Raw genomic sequence first — 18,335 nt, forward strand, 5'->3', positions numbered from 1 at the left:
ATCCGACTGTAAATGTCATAAATGCTGTTCCGCCAGCGACACGAAGAGCGCATGCGTGACACAGTGGTAAATGCGAGACGACTGCGTATTACCTTTAATTAGATCTAATTACATTTAATTACCTCGATAACCAACACTATTCAATAGTAGCCAACAGTTAGCCAACGTAAACCAGTGCCCATAGAATGCGTGTAAACACGGTCAGCTTCGCTAAAACTGAACACTTCGTGCCACAGTGTAGCACATCCTATTTCTAACACGTCAATACATCTACAACGAAAACCTACGCGCGCCATTTACAAGCAGCGTCACTTAGAAGCAAGCGTTTGCGCATGTCCCACAAAGAAACAATTTCTCAAAGGCAAGCTGTACCTTTACTTCTAAAGCGACACTTTCCCTCAAGGTAGCCCTCCGCCAAGTGCCTTCCGGTAGTGTACTTCTTGACAAGTGAACGCCCAGCCAACGTTACCCTATAGCAAAAACAATTTTCGTCCACTTTCACGGTTCCTCGTTAGATACTGGAACGGTCTCAGAAGAGAAGAGAAAAACTCGGCACTTCACCTTTTTTAAGTGACGGAGAGCGAAGCCATTACAACCGACAAATCCATTTTCCCTCGTCGCCGCTGTTGCTTCTTATTTTTTATTTCGCTTTTTCGGGCTTAGCAAAACGTGCCAGCATCACTGCTGCTAAACTGCACAACCGAGCTGTAGATTCTTACCGAATCCTTTTACCTAGAAGGTGAACTTCCTTTTCGTTATTGTGCTTATGATCGTGTCTGCACTTGGGAGAAGCCTTGATTAAGATGCTTCCCTTTGCCACCGTACACCTCACCTGTTCCTCCTCGCACGCCCTTCCCGTCATGCTCTACGCTTTCCGCTTTTCTTTGTCATCACCATACAGTGCCTTCTCCTTGCGTACACTCTCAGTCCATCACTTCGTTCATTGAGCAAACGCGCATAATGGGCTTTTCGTCGCAGCGGTGCCCCTTCGTTAAGTGCTGTCGCAATTTTTGTATTGACTGAGTTACCGCTATCTTTCCTCCTCTCTCTCTTTCTTTCTCGCTCTCTCTCTCTGTAGTTCCTTCCTTCATTTCGCTTAATCGCTGCATCACACTGCAGTCACTGCTGGAACTCAGGATACACTCGCAAGAAGGTCAACACAGCGAGAACCAAAGCAGTGGCCGCGTTGTGTCGCAATTATATACGGTTCAGACCACTGACCTCCATTCAGACAGGTCATCGTGCCTGGATTCAACGTGTGCCGAGTACGACAAGAATAGAACGGCACTCGAGTCTGACGACAGCGCGCTGACGCTGGCAGGTGTAGCGCTATTGGAGTCGCACAGCGTCTGAGTTGTGTGCTGTCTCAGTGAAGCGGCATTTCGCAACAATAATGCGCATGCGCTGGTAAGCGAACCTGGCTGGGAGAAAACAGGCGGCGGGAAAGAAGTCGGCCAGCGTAATTGGAGATCCCTTGCGTGCCCCGTGTGACCAGGTGTGGCGTTTCCATCCTGCCCAGCGACAGATGCAACAACCAATGCGACGCCCATGGGAAATCGAAACAAACACCTAACATCGATTGTAGGCAGCAATCAATATTACTACAGATAACGAAGCCTGCAAACACTTATTTTTCGGGACTTTTGTTTGTTTGTTTTCTTTTATGGCAAACGAGTCGCAGCCTCTGAAGATTTTGCACGTGTTATCTCTCGGCGCAGGCCGCGCCCCAACTTCATAAGAACCTTGTCGACTTTTTTTAAGTGTGCGGCTAAGACTGCACGCACGACGCCTACATTTGAGTGAATTCTGCAGCTTACGCTAACCCGCCGCGGCGGTCTAGTGGTTACGGTGCTCGATTGCTGAACCGAAGGTCGCGGGATCGAAGCCCGGCCGTAGCGGCCACATTTCGATGGAGGCGAAATGCTAGAAGCCCGTTGACCCACGTTATGAGAGACGCCGTATTGTGGAGTGCTCCGGAAATTTCGAATACCTGGGGTTCTTCAACGTGCACCTAAATCTAGGTACACGGGTGTTCTTTGGCGTTTCGCCCCCATCGAAACACGCGCTCCGTGTCCGGGAATCGAACCCGCGCCCTCGAGCTCAGCAGCGCGACCCCTCACATGCTACGATAGCACGGCGGGTGAGAGAACGACACAAAGGCAGAGAGAAAGGAAGATAAATAGAGAAAGAAAGCACAGTCATGTATACTACGATAGAGCAATGGAGTGGGAAAGAGGAGGAGGGAGAGGCCGTCATCTTTGCTGTCACCAGAAATTCGTCATCTTTGCCGCTGTCCCAGTTTTTTTTTTTCTTCGCACTTTTGATTTCGCGGTACGCTTATTGTCCTCTTAAAAGCGCTGCAAAGAATGGTGTCCATCGAAAGAACATTGGGGCTTACTCTGTCCGCCAAAAAATAAAAACTAAAAACAGCTATAGCTCACTCGCAAACAGGTTCCACTCTTCTTCATACACTTACAAATGCGTAGTGCCCACTGACTAAGGCGCACACCAAAGGCGTTGGAGCGTGCTCGTAAGTTCCCCCTAATCAGCCTTGCAAAGCGAGATTCTCAAGTGCCCTTTAGCAATCGGATGTCGAAGAATGCTTAAATTGTAACATGTTTGCTCGGTTTTTGAGTCACGTAGTCTTTCTTGCATAAATAAAGTTTCTTCTTTTTCTTCTTGATTTGATTAAGAACGCTAAGGCATTCCTCGCTGCATACAGATGCGCGGTTTCGCAGCTGGCTAATTGCAGAGTGCGCCGTTCTCCGGCGAAGAGGGACCATTTCTCTTGGTTCGGCCGAGACTTTTGTGCTGCATGCTCTGATGCCGTCTCGCAATGCTTGCTGGGAAGGAACCCTTGTGTCGCGACGCAAATTAGATGTTGTGCGCCTCTTGCTCATGCAAGGCCACGCATTAAACGCTCTTGCTTTTTTTCGCAACGGCATGACAGAGCCCTGCTTGCTATGAGGCGGCCATGCAGCTGCCTGGATACTGACCTCTCCTTTTCACAGTAGAGAAAAAACGCCGCCATGCTAGACTGCGCGCGGGAGTACACAGGCTGACGTCACAGCTTCGGCAGTGCATTTTTGGGGGGTCACGCCTGCTTAGAGCAGCCCAGAGAGGGTTATGGCGGCGCCCAGGGAGCATCATAGGTCGGGTGTTGTTGGTCATCTTCGAACGTTGTTGGTGTTCGATTCTACTGTTCTACGACCCGGAAGGATGTGTCCCAAAAAAAGCTGTGTTGAAGCATGACAAACATATTTTTAACAAGGTAATGCTTCCGGTGGATGCGCTATGTTTCATTATGAGTTAAGTACCTCTTGAACAAGACGTGTCATGATGAGTTGAAAAGGAGGCCCTGAAGATTCAGGGATTAAATTATGGGTCGTTTAGTAACAGTGACACCACGTGTATCAAATACCCTTCTAATGCGAAATCCTGAGATCTGTATGCCATTGTATATATCAGGCGTTGGATATGCATTGGATATATCGTGCAGATGTGATGTATGTTAATGCATGACGTTCTGTGTAGGGAACCATCTAATGACGTGTTTTATTATTTTGGTGGTTTCGTAAAAGCGTATGACAATGTTGTGTTTATAATGATGGTTTGTCAAATCGTACGACAATGTAAACAAAATGTCTGTGTCTTTGCTGCGGTACTTGCCAATACGGAGGCGAAGGACACCCTCAAGCCATCCTTGAATGGCTTATCCCTTCGCCCCACCACATGGGTTGTGATAAATAAATAAATAAATAAATAAATAAATAAATAAATAAATAAATAAATAAATAAATAAATAAATCGTTTAAAGGTCGTGTGAGGCACCGAAAATATTACGTCAGCGCTGAAGCTGCGCGACGACTTCGTCCACTTCGTCTTGGCGGGAAGGTACGCCACGGCGGAAGAGGCTAGAGCAGCACGAAATGCCCCTCTTCGTAACCTCCGTTGACAGGAAGAGGTTATGGATGAAGCTGCTCAGCAGCCCAACGAGAACACCGTACGGCCCTAATGCGAAGCAGGCATTCTGGGAAGGCAAAATTGGTGGAGAAAGAGGCCGCTGCCGCAACAGCAGATCAGCAGAAAGTTCAGCAGAAACTTCATCGGAAGGTCAAACTAGGCTTTTGCCTTCACATTCTTAGAAAGTTCTATAAGCATCCCTCGTAATTCTACCGAATCAATCCTGTTCTCTCTGTGATACCTTTTTAATGCACAATTATACAAATATGCAGTTTTATTATCGACATACAGCGACCTACAATCGTTCCAATGATTAGTTAGCCGTGAAACATAGCAGCTATAGCTACCATTTCAATATCATCTCCCACTCTTTAATGATGTAACAATCGTGATTGTTAGATAATTAAAGATATAACAGGCATTAGTAAACACACCATAATCCGGATATTTGCATTCGGACTCCCGTTATACGGATGAACTAATAAAGGAGTAATTAAACAAAGGAATACGGGTGCGCCTACAGAAAGACAGAGTGACTGCTTATGCAAAGTTAATATTCAACTGCCATTTCTCACATCATCCGCAAAATTGCGAAAAAGAATCGTTAAGTGAAATGTGCTCAACATTGGCATTATTTACGTTATTTGTGTGCTGCATGTAAGCATGTTTTTGCTCGCACTTCCATCTATTGGCAAGGGGACGAAGACATAGTGGAGCCATATTTGTTAATTTTGTCTGCTCGTCTGTTATGCGTATTTGCATGTATCACCCTCAGTGTTCCCGCTATAGGAGAGCACGCTCTAGTACGCGCGCCCAAGCAACGAGCGAAGTACCAATAGATACGTTAAACTTAAAGCACCTTATTACCACCTGAATCCAAGAGCTCATAAAGGTCAAACCAAAACGCGAGACGAAAAGTCGTTTTTCGCGTAAAATCCATCACGTTGCAATCTTGTCGACTCCCGCACAACGTACGCCCTCGAAGTCGGCAGCAGAAATTGCCTCTGACAAATTGCTGACCCAGCCATGTCTTTGCACAATAGTAACCGCAAGCATTCGACGGTGCACGGATAGACTTCGTGTTAGAACTGCTTTGATGAAAGAGCTCGCCGATGCGGCAGAATCACCGAGAACGCGTACGGCACAATCGCGACCCACAAGAAGCACTGCAATCGCAAAGCCATTCGTCATCATTGCCTTTCTTACGTCTCGGCAAGAACCGCCCATGCATGAACGAGGTCATCAGTACTCGCTGATGTCTATGTCCTGTCTGTGTGTATTGCTTCCAATTTGACTTTCGAGGCGAAATCCGTATTTGGCAAAAATGTGGTATTCCTTGTCTAACGAGCTATCGATCTTCTCGCTTCCTATACTATTTCTCATATTAATGCGGTAAGAGGAGATGTTGGCGAACGAGTACGGCCCCAGTCAAATGTCGTTCCCCGAAAAGGTAAGTACAGTACAACCACAAGTACACTTAAGGTACGTCATCGGTGCTCATTGTGCTTGGCTGCTGACGCGAAAGTCGCGGGGTTTCGTGGGCACATAGTTTCACAGTGACAAAAATTGATAGGAACGAGAGTTCCACGAGCAAACACTATGCATTTAAGACACAAGGTTTATTTTGTTCGCCGTGACACCTCCGGCGGGAGTTGAACATTTATGAGACAATGGTTCTGACGAGCGACCTAACAAAGGAAGGCTTGTGAAACATCTAGTAAGCTGGAGTCATGCAAAACGCTTTAAGGTATCTATCATATCAAGTCCATAGTCAGTCAGTCAGTCAGTCAGTCAGGTCAGTCAGTCAGTCAGGTCAGTCAGTCGTCAGGCGATCTCAGGTCAGTAGTCAGGTCAGGTCAGGTCAGGTAAGGGTCAGTCAGTCAGTCAGTCAGTCAGTCGGTCGGTCGGTCGGTCGGTCGGCGGTCGGTCGGTTCGGTTCGGCGGTCGGTCGGTCGGTCGGTCGGTCGGTCGGCGGTCTGTCGGTCGGTCGGTCGGTCGGTTCGGTCGGTCGGTCTGTCGGTCGGTCGGTAGGTCGCGGGCGGTCGGTCGGTCGGGTCGTCAGTCAGTCAGTCAGTCAGTCAGTCAGTCAGTCAGTCAGTCAGTCAGTCAGTCAGTCAGTCAGTCATCAGTCAGTTCAGTCAGTCAGTCAGTCAGTCAGTCAGTCAGTCAGTCAGTCAGTCAGTCAGTCAGTCAGTCAGTCAGTCAGTCAGTCAGTCCTCAGTCAGTCAGTCAGTCAGTCAGTCAGTCAGGTCAGTCAGTCAGTCAGTCAGTCAGTCAGTCAGCATCAGTCAGTCAGTCAGTCAGTCAGTCAGTCAGTCAGTCAGTCAGTCAGTCAGTCAGTCAGTCAGTCAGTCAGTCAGTCAGTCAGTCAGTCAGTCCGTCAGTCAGTCAGTCAGTCAGTCAGTCAGTCAGTCAGTCAGTCAGTCAGTCAGTTCAGTCAGTCAGTCAGTCAGTCAGTCAGTCAGTCAGTCAGTCAGTCAGTCAGTCAGTCAGTCCAGTCAGTCAGTCAGTCAGTCAGTCAGTCAGTCAGTCAGTCAGTCAGTCAGTCAGTCAGTCAGTCAGTCAGTCAGTCAGTCAGTCAGTCAGTCAGTCAGTCAGTCAGTCAGTCAGTCAGTCAGTCCTCAGTCAGTCAGTCAGTCAGTCAGTCAGTCAGTCAGTCAGTCCAGTCAGTCAGTCAGTCAGTCAGTCAGTCAGTCAGTCAGTCAGTCAGTCAGTCAGTCAGTCAGTCAGTCAGTCAGTCAGTCAGTCAGTCAGTCAGTCAGTCAGTCAGTCAGTCAGTCAGTCAGTCAGTCAGTCAGTCAGTCAGTCAGTCAGTCAGTCAGTCAGTCAGTCAGTCAGTCAGTCAGTCACGTCAGTCAGTCATCAGTCAGTCAGTCAGTCAGTCAGTCAGTCAGTCAGTCAGTCAGTCAGTCAGTCAGTCAGAGTCAGTCAGTCAGTCAGTCAGTCAGTCAGTTCAGTCAGTCAGTCAGTCGTCAGTCAGTCAGTCAGTCAGTCAGTCAGTCAGTCAGTCAGTCAGTCAGTCAGTCAGTCAGTCAGTCAGTCAGTCAGTCAGTCAGTCAGTCAGTCAGTCAGTCGATCGATCAATCAATCAATCAATCAATCAATCAATCAATCAATCAATCAATCACCGTTCCAACGTGTAACACAGTTTTCTTGGAAACGAAATCAAGCACCTATAGGTGCTCCGACAACAGCCTTATAGAAGTGTTTTGCTCTATTTCATATAAGTTTCGATAGGGTTGCAAAACAATTCGTTCAAAGCAAAACCTTTCGAACAAGTGAGTGCTCGTGTTTCTAGACAGAGAATCGTGTTTCGTACGCCCTCGAAACATATAACCGCTGCGACCGCGCAATTTCTTCATTAATTCAAAACGAATTGTTCTGACGCCGGTCCGATAATTCTGCGTTTCCCGAGCTAATCTAGCACGCGCAGAATGGGTGCAGAATTCGTGCAGTTTCGTAACAGATGTTTTCAGAGATTGTGCAAAACGTTACGAAACAATAAACCTCAACTGGAAACAATGCCGTTATAGGATTCCTCGTTTCCCGATTTCTTGCCGCGGGAACGTAGAAAGAACTTTGTTTCATTAGGATTTCCCAGCATAAGCGGATCGTCGCAGGTTTGTTTAACCCCCAGGCCTTTTTTCTAAAAGAAAAATCTCCAATATGCCCGAAGTAATCTGCTCGAGATTACCGAGTGGTACGCATACTTGCGCCCACTTGTTTATTACGCCGTACATAAACGAGACGCGCCCCGGTTACCGGAGCGTTGATTAGCACAGCCGTTATTGGAATCGCTATTTAAGAACCAGCGTTGGTGCGTTGGCGCTTTTCGAAGCGGCCATTTTTCGATCGGCATGAGTAGCTTAACCTTTCGAAGTGAAGACTGTGGGAACGATATGCGTGGAAATAAAGCAAGCTTGCAAAGGATTGAGAGCTCTCGAGGTTAGCATAATCGGCCCATCGCTTTATAGATTCCACGTAATTATTTCTTATGAAGGCCACCGCCTTTTTGATATGAAATAATAAATACAAATGACCAACTGTATCACTCCCTACAAGGCATACGGATTGGACCTCCTTATCAGAGGACTCGAAAAGTGAAGCCATTCGGGAATTTGTTGAAACCTCGGCGGAATGATTACCAAGAGATAGAAAATGTAGCCGAGACCGGCAGAGGGAGCGGGGAAAGCCATAGGGCGGCACGGGGAGGGGCGCAGCACGGGTAGGGGCGCAGTAGAAGGTGTCGATCGCTTGGATTGCATCGCAGGTATACTGAGGTCGCAAATAACGTCTTCAAGCATCCAAGGCGGGTCACTTTGTTGCCTTCTTTTGGGGCTTTTAACACCCAGGATATCTAAGGTATTTAGCGCCGCAGAGATATGCTTATACGATATGGTTATACGATCATTTGGATAGGCCTTCGTTCTGCATTGGACATGAAACAGGCTGGAAATGATGACGATGCTGATCCTCACCTAAAGCTATGAACGATACTTTTCCAACTCTGCTAGATCACACAATGATTCCTGGAGGGGCGTTCGCATAATAATTGTAGAGTCCCTCGGTTATTTGCCCTTCCCCCCCCCCCCCACGTGTAGGGTAGCCAACAGCATTAAAGCTTGGTTATTCTTCCTGCCATTCCTCTTCATCTCTCTCCCTCTCCCTCCCTCTGTCAGAAGAGCTCGGGTATATAGCATCGGGTACAGGCTTTTGAAATGACTGGGAAGCAACCATTTTTTTTTTCTTTTTTCAATCGGAATAGAAGCGTATATATAGTTTCCTGGAATGTCCCAAATGTATCAAGCCTGTCTATGTGACCCGTCCTCGACATATATATTCAAAATTCAGTTGCTTCGCGTCGAGAAACATCGAAACTGGAAGCTCTTGCAAAATAAGACGACACTTTCTTGAGACGCAATGCTCGTCCAAACGTCACGGTGTCGCCTCATTTTTGCACTGATACCTCGTCCGATCTCGACAGCAGACGCCGGGATATCGCGCCATTATTTTCACTGTGAGCTCACCCATCCACCGAGACTTCTTGTTTTCTCGGCAGCTTGATCCGCCTCGCAGATGCGTGCGAAGAAGACCTATGACCTCGAAGAAGACTTATGACCGCGTGCGAAGAAGACCTTTGACCTATGCATGTCCTCAGATGTCATATTTTACCATCTGCTATTCTAACAGGAAATGGGCATGGGCAGGGCATGTAGAGCGAAGGCAGCATAACCGCTGGTCATTAAGATTAAGAGACTGGATTCCGAGAGAAGGCAAGCGCGCGATGGGGAGTCAGAAAGTTAGGTGGGTAGATGAGATGAAGAAGTTTGGGGGTAGAGCGTGGCCACAGCAAGTGCGGGACCGGGTTGATTTGCGAAACATGGGAGAGGTATTTTCCTTGCATTGGGCGTAGTCAGGCTTATGACGATTTCATCAAGTGCAGGCTCGGCCGCATCGCGTCAACACGCGCGATCCCGTGCTGGACTATTATAATCATTATAAACTATGGACAACGCACTTGAAAAAAAAATTCAATGCGCCTAACACAGCGAGGGAGACAGTACAGCAAGAAAAAGGTACAAGTGGCGCAAAAAACAAGCACAGTCAGCGGCTGATTGACGCCGAGTCTAGTTTTCTCCTCCTCCTGAACCGCATGAGAATGCTTCGGAATGGCACGTGCTCTTTTGTCACGAGTGTCACCGGATCAGAAATTCTAGCGTGAGGCCGGGATACATACCCGTACGCTAATACAATAAGCGGCCGCAGACAGGTGCGGGTATCGGACCCGCGACCTGCCGTTTTCCAGCTCATTTCCGGGACTTCTAGGCTTCTGTTTTCTCCGATGTATGATGTAAATTATAAATCAGCTCTCTAACTAATCGTTTGTCATTTATTTTCAACACAGCATTTTCTTCCCTTAGCTGCGGTGGTATATAAATTATTGTTTTGGCTTGTTTTTTTCTGGCCCTCATTAATCTTTTCCCGGCGCCCTACAGCTTGAAGGCAACCAGGCGTAAATTTCCTTATTCCCGCAGCTCCCTACTTTTTCCTCAAACAATTGAATTTTCCTCCTTTTCCTGCTCTGTGCGTTCTTTGACGGAGTTCAGTCTCGGCGTAAATTAATCAATCCTGCTTTCGTGCAGCGCTTGCTAGCAGCTTATTGCAACTTCCAATCTGCCTTCATTTAAAAACCAGACCGTTCCTCCACTTTCTTTTGTCTGCGTATACATTTTGATTGTCGCAGATATTGGCAGCAAAATAAAAATCCCTCATAATGACGCGAACAGCTGCGATGAGTCATCACACACCAGAAGCAGACTATTTGGCGGCCCATGGGCCGCCAAAGAGACTTTGCCCGAGCGCCCTCCGAAGTGAATTGGAAATGTCGAGGGTCGCCGAGGCCGAGGTGCCACCTTTATCAAAGATACTTCGAGCACCACGAAGGCAAATCCCATCTCGGGCATTAGCGTCGTGTCCTTCGCTCTTCTTCTAAGGCGTCCGCCAAACAACGAGATTACATTGACGGGAAGAGCCCTGCCACCGCGGAGCTCAATCGAAAAAAAGAAAAAGAAAAGGGCATTGCGTAGCTACGTAAAATGAAATGTGTCACGTAACAGCCCAATCCATCACGAGGCGGACGAATGAAAAAAAGAAGAAAAATTCTCTATTTTCTTGTTCCGTTAAGCTACCACCGTTTACCGAAACTGGCGCTCGTAATTTCCTAGCGCGTCGCGATCACTTAGTACAACGCGAAAAGACCACACATAGAACGAGAATGATGGTTAACTAAAATGTGAAGTCAGTTTCAATAAAACAGAGTCGTGGGCTAGTTGGTACTGCGCATCTTATGTTTTAGCGCAAAGAAACACGTGGACGGGAAATATCATTAAAGCATTCAGAGGGTTTCTTATGCATTTGCCTAAGACGACTCGAAGTCGAAAGCCATCTTTTTCTTCTCAGTCGATGTATTGATCATCGCCCGCCCCCCTCCGAAATCTTTCCGCACCTAACTTGGTTTTCCATTGCCTCCACGATTGGAGGCATTGTAGGCTTTTTGCACCTCGCCTAGTTTTGCACTGCGTAAGTGATCGTCCCATCTTTTACGAAGCGACAGGGTCATGTGATGAAGTCACCATGTGACGTCACGTTATGTGACGTCATACTGACATCATGTTAACGGCAACGGGACGTCACAAAATTTGGCGATCTGTGACATCACGATGACGTCATCGCGTGATGATGATTCTTTTGCATCACTCGTGTTGACGTCGACGCCGCGGGACGACGGTCGACGCCGACAGTCAATTTTTGAGCTTGATAAGGCATCATAAGGCAACAAATTGTCGCTGTGTTCTCGTGTTTTCTTTTAGAGCGAAAGCCCTAAAAGAAAACACGAGAACACAGCGACAATTTGTTACGAGTGCCACCTTCGTTGACACATCTCGTGGCACGACTTATGGGGCTAAAGGTTCTTCATTAGCAGACCATGGGGGGCTGTTGTGAAATGTTTAAAGAGACGTGTACTTTTACTCTAAGACACTGGCACTCTATCGGCAAGAGTTCAAGGGGGTAGAATGACCCGCATCCGGACTTCCGCCAGGGCGAATGTGCAGCTGCATGGACAATAAATAAACTAACACACGCAGCTGTGTACCCCGCGCTCACGAGCGGTCATGGCCACACCTCCAGGTATTGCTCATAAAATGTTTGTTTACATTCGATCTAGAAGAAACGAATACGGTTTTCGCTATAGGCTGATTTACGTTTGATGTGGTATTTCCTCTCCATCTTTCAATCTGCTCCGTTATGTCCCTACGTGTAGGGTAGCAAACCGGTTTTCCAAAACAGGTTAACCTCATTTCCTTTCCTTCTCTACTATGTCTTATCTCGATATTTCATGCGGTGTATTAGAACGCCACATAATGTTAAGTAACACGCTCTGTTCTTGCACTGCTTTTCATTGCAATTCGTTTCGCGCCACGACAGGTCATGACAATGCAGCTACGAAATTCCACTGCCCATCCTCACGAAGTTTAATATGCGGGACACTAATATGCGACTCAGCACGCCGCGATTCTGTTTCTATTTGACCAAGTCAGCGGCGCTTGCGACGGCCCACGATGCCAGTAAATTGATACGTCATCGGCATATCTCGCAACTGTCCCATAACAATGGGCACTGAGAGACTTCGTGGTTGCCACGTCAACAACAGACGCTTCATATTCTTGTTCGTTTATTTTGTTCTTATTCGTTTCCCAGTCACTCCGAACGCATCTGTTTGTGAGCGAGCGCTTTAGCCCATGATTTGGAGCTCAGTATACAAGAATTCTCACATTAAGCAGCCCGCATGGACTATGCCCAAGCCCTAAAGAGTTAATTATTTTCGCAAAGGCGTACTTGAAAAAGTGCCACGTTGTTCTGAATAGCGGCGACATTATCACCTATCAAAGAAATAAATTCGTTACATTGACTTGCAGGTATACAGTGGACGCTCACCCGTCATAGGTTTCTCAGTAACAATAATTATTTAATAAATTATTTATTAGAGAGGCATCCTCTGCATATTATTAAATCACAACTGCGACAATTAGGAAAAGCCTTAAACGTCTAATCAAACCAGAAAAGGGACCATCGTCAGCGTCAACATGAAAGGCCGCAACAGATAAATGATGTCACGACGTCATCATGACTGCCCAGATCGCCATAATTTGTGCCGTCAGTATGAAGTCATCATGACGTCGCTAGGATGGCACATAACGTGACGTCACATGATATCGTCGATTGGTCAAAGGTGGGCCAATCCCGGAGGCACCGCAAAACCACGTGACGTGCAGAAAGGTCGCAACACCTCCGATCCCGGAGGCTGTGTAAAACTACGTTAGGTGCAGAAAGATTTCACGGGAGGGAGAGGGATCAGTATAGTAGACTAAGAAGGAAAAAGAAGATGGTTTTCGTTTTCGGGTCGTCCCAAAAGAATGCATAACGGACCGTCCGAAGAGGAACTGAATAGTTCAGTTAATGCACTTACTTACTAAAAATACCCTTTTGTGAACAGCAGGCCCATTTATGTGTGTTGTAGGCGCTACATTTATAGCGCCTGCAATACAGGGGCGTCCTGCAATACCAAAATTAATTTTTTTTTGTTGGCGGTCTCACAGCGCAGTATTAGACGAGAAAAAAACTAAACATTTCCCTCCCACCTCCCTCAGCCCCCCCTCCCTATTTCCGTTTAGTCTCTGGGCACTAAACACTGCTCTCCATTACCGCGGAATTCACTGGAATACATTTCCATATTGTCCTATGTACTCTCTTTCTCCCATCAGTGTACCCATCGGTGTACACATCAGTATAAACATCTGTGCGCGGTCTTAAATTAACTTTCCTGTCGGCTCTCCTTCTCCCGATGTTCTGCAATAATCTTCATCGTGAGGATCGTTGCGCAGTACAAGGCGTGCACCCGCGGCTCCTTTTGGATCATTAAATAGCGCGGCTTCGCTCCGAGAAACTAATTGAAATCTCGCAGTATGATAGGGTATCCCCCGCCTCTCGGAAACTAGTCGCGGTGTCCGTTCGTTACGCAATCACTGGTGATCATCTAAGCGACATCCCCCCCCCCCTCCCGCTCTCTCACACGCACAAAAAAAGAAAAATAATAATAATAAAAATAAAAGACACTCGCCTTTCGTCGTCGCTGGGTCGTGAACGGGTTCATTAAAGCTTTCGAAGAAATGGGGGTCATCATACGACCAGCAATTAAGGCGATTGCCACACCTTTATTCAACGTCCCTCGAGCCCCTCTCATCCCAGCTCCTCTGGTGTATTCGTGGCGCAAGTGATCCGTTTCTGGGCACACTCCTGACACGACCCAAGATAGTAACCATAAGTTTCTTCAGAACCCTGCACACGGGGAAGCATTCATTTGCGAAATATGTAGCACGCCTCGTATTCTGGGAATTTCGCTGTGTATACTGTGCAAGTTGAAGAGCTGGCGGGGGGCGGCGTTTAACCAAACATTCTATGAAACTTGGGAGTCGCACTGGTTGCGCCACTAACGCGCTAACAAGAGCTTTGTCACCGCAACACGCTTGGGACCACAGAGCATCGTCTCGTAGAACCTGCGTCGCGTTAGTTTAGGAATAGGTAGGGGCGCTCGTTGTTACCGCAACTGAATGGCGTTCAACGTTGTAACCGTGCCGTTAACTTGCCATCGCTTAGCGTTTTTCGGCCTGTGATATGACTCGACTTGACAATTTATGTCCTACAAAAAAGTTGAACACGCCAATCCAATGATTCCATTTGTTTCCGTAAGATTCCTAAGGAAATTTATGGACAACATATGGACTCCATATGAACTCCATATGGATTCCGTAATACGGATTATACGGATGCATACGAAATCCATACATCATATCGACTCCGTATGGATTTCGTATGAAAACAGAGAATTTTTGAATTTTGAAAATGCTTCACAGAGCGACAGAAGTGATAAGAACATTTATTGCTTCAGTTGTTTGTTTGTTTCATTAACGAAAAAGAATAAACACGTAATTTGTCTGATCGAATAAGTAATATTTCCTGTAAAACAAGTTTTACGCAGGTTACACGCTTGGACAGTGGTCAAACGAAGAACAGCTGTGTCCTCACTATAGCAAACTCAATGACGCCCTCAATGGACACCATCCATGGACAAACGCAATGATTGAATGAATGAATCAGTTCGCATGTCGCGCTTACCATTCCAATAAGCTTTCTCCGCGACCATGGTTGATTAGCTGGTTGAGCCAAACTATTCGTTACTAGTAAACGGCCGCTACACAAGTCGAAGTGGTGCGCAAAGATGCTAGTTGGTTAAAAGAAGAAGGCACCGGGGGGAGTTTTTATTCAAGCGCTTTATTTTTTCGAAAAACAGCGGGAAAGCTGTTCAATTTTGTCGCGAAATTATGTGCGAGAGGAGAGTCATACGTGCAAATCGTTACTTAAAGGGCCCCTCACCAGGTTTGACAATTTTGAGCTAACGAGCGCAATGCATACAGTGGGCGTTCACGATCACGTCTGCCAAAATTTGCAACGCTACGCGCCGCGGAAATGGGTCAAATTTCAAGGTAAACGCTGCTTGCCCTTCCTCTCGCGGGCGACCGCTTTAGAGAATGAGGGGATGACGTACATGAGAAAATGGCCCTACGTAGATGGTAGTGCTGTGACGTCGCTCCCCTACGTAGACGACTGTGCCCTGACGTCGCCAACAGTAGCACGTGACACTGCGATAATTATGTGACACGACATGTGTAGTTTGTGTAATTTGTTGCTTGAATAGATTAATGAAACTGGAGAAAAATAATGAGACACACAAAGGGAATGTGTGCGTCTTTTTCATTTTTTTTTCGTGAATTGCAGCAAGATGCGGCGCTAATGTGCCTCCCTTTCCCATGCGTTCGTGTCCCCGCGGTTAGCGCATCGAGCAGACGCCAGCCCTGGAAACGAAAGTAATGTTCTGGCGCGTTCGAGCACTCATTACGCTCATTTATTCTACCGCGTCCAAGTACACGTTAATGCTGCACTGGCTCATGATACCGCCACTCTCGTGCCCGTACAAGGGTGTCAACTTTCATGCCCGTCCAGCAGAAACAGGCAGTACACCACAAAGAACGCCGACAAAATGCCCACGGTCGCTACATAAAAAAAAAAGATAGCGACCGTGCAACGCCGCTCGCGTGCTCGGGCTGGCTCGGGCACGTCATGCGCACGTGACCATGCATGCGCATGACGTGTTCATGCGTATGTGTCAAGTAGGGGTGTGCGAATATCCAATTTTTCGAATACGAATCGAATACGAATATCCACCTTCGAATATCGAATCGAATATCGAATATCAAAGCAAAATTGTCTCCACAGTAACGATATTTTATTTAACATGTAGCTATTTGAAGAAAAAAAACATTAACAGCCTGACTGGCAACACAACATACACTGCTATCTCCAGAACACCATGTCCAGGCTAGCACAATGCACATCACAACACAAGCAAATATCACGGCGCAATGAAAGTAATGACTACATGTTATCATGGAGAAATATGAGTTGCTCAACATGATCAGGCAGCAGGCGCTCCCTTGTAACAGAGACAACCCCCCCCCCTGCCACTGAAAAGGCACGCTCGCCTGGAACAGAAGTGGCTGGTATAGGGAGTTACATGGGGCAAAGCTTGGCCAGACTGGGGTATCTGAAGGTGCCTACAGTCCGCCACCAGTCCCGTGGGTCACTGTCTTTCTTCAGAAGTGGTCCCGCATAGTGAACGAGTGGTAGTGCGGCACGTTACGGCCGCATAATATTGAAAATGTACGGTTACATGATCTCCAACAGCGCTGCACGTCGGAGATGCACCAGCAATAAATCATACGTATTGGGGCGCGCGTCGCAGGCAGATATCGTGCCTCCGTATACTTACGATATTTATCGCTCCTCTCGGCAACGTTTTTAGCAATACGAACGCAGTAGAAATGTGGAAGACGAGTTATTTTATGCATGATAATCGAATGGCATATTCGAATTTTTCAAATATTCGAAGTTATCGAATATTCGAAACTTTTCGAATACACGATTTTCGAATCGAATACGAATATTTCGAATGTAATATTCGACGAATATTCGAAACTTTCGAATATTCGCACACCTCTAGTGTCAAGTGAAGAGGGCAGGGAAGGGAATTGGCTTGCTAAGGCTACACGGGGCGAGTGGTAAGGGTTTGAAACTCGCCTCCTCGCGTCATGGTTTCGCGCCGCTACAAATTATTGTTTTTCTCAGCTCGTAGAGAACCGATTTGAAAAATTCTTGCGGCATACTGCTCTTCATTCGGCACACAACAACTTCCAGCGTCTCACAAAAATTTGCTATGTGGCCTGGTGAGGGGCCCTTTAAGGCCATTTGTGACCAAACAAACCTTATAAATGCTACGCTCAGCCAGATACAGCAGAGTTTCGGATAAGGGATGTGAAACACAATGAGTTGCCTATATTATAACGGTATTGGCTTCCTACAGTGAGCTTCCTGGAATGAATAATTAGCAAAAAAATTATACTTGAAGCTGAAAGTAGGGGTTTTGACTTGAAAACGTATTACAAGCGAAAATAAAACAAGGAGAAAGAAAGTTGCACGAGAGATCTGTGAGGCTATGCACATACATACCCCCAATTGTGCTAAAAAAATAGAGATATTAGTTTCTTGCAAGTACGCATGCGCATCATGTAGGTTCGCACGTGTAGCTGCTGCCGGAATGGTGACGCTACAATCAGTTTAATATGTTGCCTTTGGGGGGGGGGGGGGGGGTAGGTGTTTTTACTTTATATATCACTTGTCGGCAGTAGAAGTTCAGTTGAAGTCAAGCGATCGTCCTGTGTGCATCTTTCTTTGTGTCTCTTTTATATTAGCTAGTACTATGTTTTTTTTAGATTACTATTTAACTGTTTGCCATGTAATTAGCTTATAGATCTGGAAATCAATTATGTGCTTTTTCGTACGCAAACCAAGAAATTATTAGAGTTGCATTCCGTAGTTCGCGATTATGGATTAATTTCAACTGCCTGAGTTAAATAAATTAACAATTAACCTAGCGTGATCATAAGCCAGGGTGCACAGGCGTCCCACTTCACCACCGTCTGAGTGCGCATAACGCCAAGTAAATTTTCAGTATTGTTCGCAAGAATATTCTCTCTTGGAAAGAAGCGTGATCACACAAGCTCTCATTTTTCTGTCATATATGAAACTGCGCCTGAGCATCACTCTGCTTTAGCGTTTAACGCTATATTCCGGAAATAGCGTGCGTACGTAAGAGCTCGGGCTACGTTTACGTTCTGCGCACGCGCAGTTCGGAACACGCAACGCTAACGCTAAATCTTTGCGTTTGGTGCTTTCCACTATACTAAAACTCGCTAATATGTAGGGCCCAAGAGATATGATCAGAACAACACAAACGCTTATCTCTTGTGCCCGCGTCTAAACGCCAACCTTCTTTTATCATGAATCCGTAACAACTAGCTCAATTTTCTGTCGTTATAAGCAGGACCCGAGGCAAAGTATACATGCAAGGCACTTGTGCGATAACAATCCAACCCAGTCAATGGCAAGGCTGACGTCCTTCGGACGAGCGGGGTGAAAGAATAACACATTCACAGTTTCGTTCCAAAACACGGCGACTTTAGGAAGTAACGAAAGGATCTCATTTAGCGAAGTGGGCTCGACGACCCGCCTTACAAGAGAACGAGTGATCTCTTAAGAGAGTTGGAACGTAGTTTCCGCGGGAATCGCCGGAGGCTAATTCGCTTCCTTTCAGCTTCGGAAGCGAGAATAATAGGAATTGCTTGTTCCGGAAAACAGTC

Source organism: Rhipicephalus sanguineus, chromosome 9, assembly GCF_013339695.2.
Source record: "Rhipicephalus sanguineus isolate Rsan-2018 chromosome 9, BIME_Rsan_1.4, whole genome shotgun sequence".
Lineage (NCBI taxonomy): Eukaryota > Metazoa > Arthropoda > Arachnida > Ixodida > Ixodidae > Rhipicephalus > Rhipicephalus sanguineus.